The sequence below is a fragment of the Bison bison genome, unplaced genomic scaffold (assembly GCF_000754665.1).
Source record: "Bison bison bison isolate TAMUID 2011002044 unplaced genomic scaffold, Bison_UMD1.0 scf7180017864249, whole genome shotgun sequence".
Lineage (NCBI taxonomy): Eukaryota > Metazoa > Chordata > Mammalia > Artiodactyla > Bovidae > Bison > Bison bison.
Window position 1 is genome coordinate 3108670 of NW_011494821.1, and position 3198 is coordinate 3111867.

A 3198-nucleotide genomic window follows, 5' to 3' on the forward strand; every position below is an offset into this window, starting at 1 on the left:
AGCATTTCTCATGATGTACTCTGCATAGAAGTTAAATAAGCAGGGTGACAATATACAGCCTTGATGAACTCCTTTTCCTATTTGGAACCAGTCTGTTGGTCCAGTTATTTTATATTAGCATAGTTATAATTCTCAGACAAATGAATAAATACAAGATGAATATCTTTAAGTTTTGTATTGGTTAGAATTGACTTGTGTACTGATTTCAAAATATATACCATGCTACATGAACACAGAAAGAAATATGTATATAATATTTAAAATGTTTATATTAATTTATTAAATAAATTGATTTATTTAATAAATAAATATTAATTAATGTAATAATTAACAATCTAAATATATGTAAATGTTTTGTTTAAAAATATTTATATACTAGTTTTATGTTATAACAATATAAATATATTTATATTTTATAAAAATAAATATTTTTTCATATTTCCTTCCACTTTCTCACTCAAGTGAGAAATTATACTCTATGAACAATTATTAGTATTGTTATTATTTTGTAAAGAGGATATCACATTAATTTGTGTTAATCTTATTTGGGTAAATAGAAAGAAGCTGATATTGTAAATGATCTTTATTAAGGATCAGAGAACAAACTGAACTTAATTGTGTTTAGGAAGAGTATAAATTCAGAATCTAGAGGAAAAACCTCAGATGCTAGGTCATGACTTTCCATACAACTGGACATTTGATTCCAGCTTGTGAAGTATGTCAGAGTTGCCTCCCAGGAGTCATGGACTTAGGTTGTTGAATTTTCTCTGTGGATTCTTTTTAAAGACCTTTCATTTTCTGAGGAGTTTACATGCAACTGTAAATGCTTCAGGGCAAGAATTTATATTGAATATTTTCTTGTCTTAGAATGTGCTTTAGTGAAAATGGAATTAGTAGTGTTGGTTGGATATTGTAATATATTGCTAAATTAAGAACATAGTTTATTATGAATAAACCTAGAAGACTTTGTTAAATAATAAAATATGCATTATGGTTCTGAGCTATAAGAATGCTGTAATTTGTAAACGTGCCCTGGGCGAAAATTTTGCATCGGGTTGAACTGCCTTCTGAGGGCAATCTTTATGTCTTCCAGCTCACATCATTCTAAATAAGTTAAATCTGACATTTTAGAATATGTGGACCTGCTTCCCAAACTGCTATTTTAAGAGTTGAGTCACCCATAACAGTAGAGTAAAGAACACGTGTTAGTATCTCTGAAACACATACACAGAGTGTACTATCAGATGTAGAAAACTTGCAATACAGAAATCAAGACTTCTTGGAAGGCAGACCCTACAGAAATAATACCAGTTTCCCAAAATTCTGAGGGTCTTCCTAACAGAAACAACTTGTTGATTTTTGTTGTCAATCAAAACATTTGAAAATATAATCCCACAGCAAAGGATAAAATGACAGGTCACCTGGAAAAGACATATTAAGAAACAGGTAGGATTAAACTTTGGAGAAGGCAATGGCACCCCACTCCAGTACTCTTGCCTGGAAAATCCCATGGATGGAGGAGCCTGGTAGGCTGCAGTCCATGGGGTTGCTAAGAGTCGGACACGACTGAGCGACTTCACTTTCACTTTTCACTTTCATGCATTGGAGAAGGAAATGGCAACCCACTCCAGTGTTCTTGCCTGGAGAATCCCAGGGATGGGGGAGCCTGGTGGGCTGCAGTCCATGGGGTCGCACAGAGTAGGACACGACTGAAGTGACTTAGCAGCAGCAGCAGCAGAATTAAACTTGGTTTTAAGAACTCACATTGCTTTAAAATTTAAAATTTGAAGGAGAAGGCAACATGGGAACTAGAATACTTTAAAATCACACATCTGAACAATGTCAGGTCTTCATAAACCTACTTGGGATGGGGGACTCTTTAGCATGCTCTTTTATATAGAACTGATAGAGAAGCATTTGAAACCACAAACATGAAAGGTGTAAAATGGAGAAGGAAAACATATTACTTCAGAAAGAATATATCTAAAAGAAAGTGGCATTCAACCCAAAGAAGTTGACAAGCAGCGGATGTGAACAACTGGATCCTCAAGTAGTTCAGTTCAGTTCAGATCAGTCGCTCAGTCGTGTCCGACTCTGTGACCCCATGAATCGCAGCACGCCAGGCCTCCCTGTCCATCACCAACTCCCGGAGTTCACTCAAATTCACATCCATCGAGTCAGTGATGCCATCCAGCCATCTCATCCTCTGTCGTCCCCTTCTTCTCCTGCCCCCAATCCCTCCCAGCATCAGAGTCTTTTCCAATGAGTCAACTCTTTGCATAAGTAGTTAAGTACAGTGAAAAAGTTTACTAGATGATTAAAGACATCCTAAGACAGAGAAGTTGGGTTGAGTTCTGCCTCTGGGAATTGTCTGAGAAACCAGTTCAGCTCCTTATCCACCTCTCTGCATGTGATCACACACACCCCATTCTAGCGCCCCCGAGACTTTACTTATAGAGGCTCTTAGGCTTTGTACCACCATATGTTCTTGGAATGAGATCTTCCTCACACTTGGGAGAAGAGAGAGGAAAGAATAGGAGATCAGGAAAAAGTATAAGAAAAATAAGAAGAAGGAAAAATAAGAACATCAACTGCAGGAATGATGAAACGGATCTGAATCTGCATAATTTGAGATACTTTTGAGGTGATTGAACTGAGAATGTGAATTCAAAGGAGGCGTCTATTTCAGGTCTGGGTTGAGGGGATGCAGCAGGAAGTCTGCCTCTCTGTGAGGAGAAGAACCCCAGCGGAAGTCAAGATTTTGTAAGATTTTCCAGGAAGCCTCAGAAGTCTTGTGGCAGACTTGGAATTTTCCCCAGGTGTGATCTTTGAAAGTTTGAAAGTCCAAGGCAGTTCAGGAGGGCCCCAGTTGACATCTGAGTCAAGCAACTTTTTAAAATTATTATATAAAAAAAGAATGTATAGGTCAATTGTATCTCAATAACACTGGGGAGAAAATGGAAGGTAGTATAGTAAAATGACAATAGTAGGATTATAAGTATTTTCTTCTTTGTATTTTTTTTTTTTTTTTAATTTCTCCTCCCTCCTCCCTCCCCATACCATCCCTTTGGGTCGTCCCAGTGCACTAGCCCCAAACATCCAGTATCGTGCATCAAACCTGGACTGGCAACTCGTTTCATACATGATATTATACATGTTTCAATGCCATTCTCCCAAATCTTCCCACCCTCTCCCTCT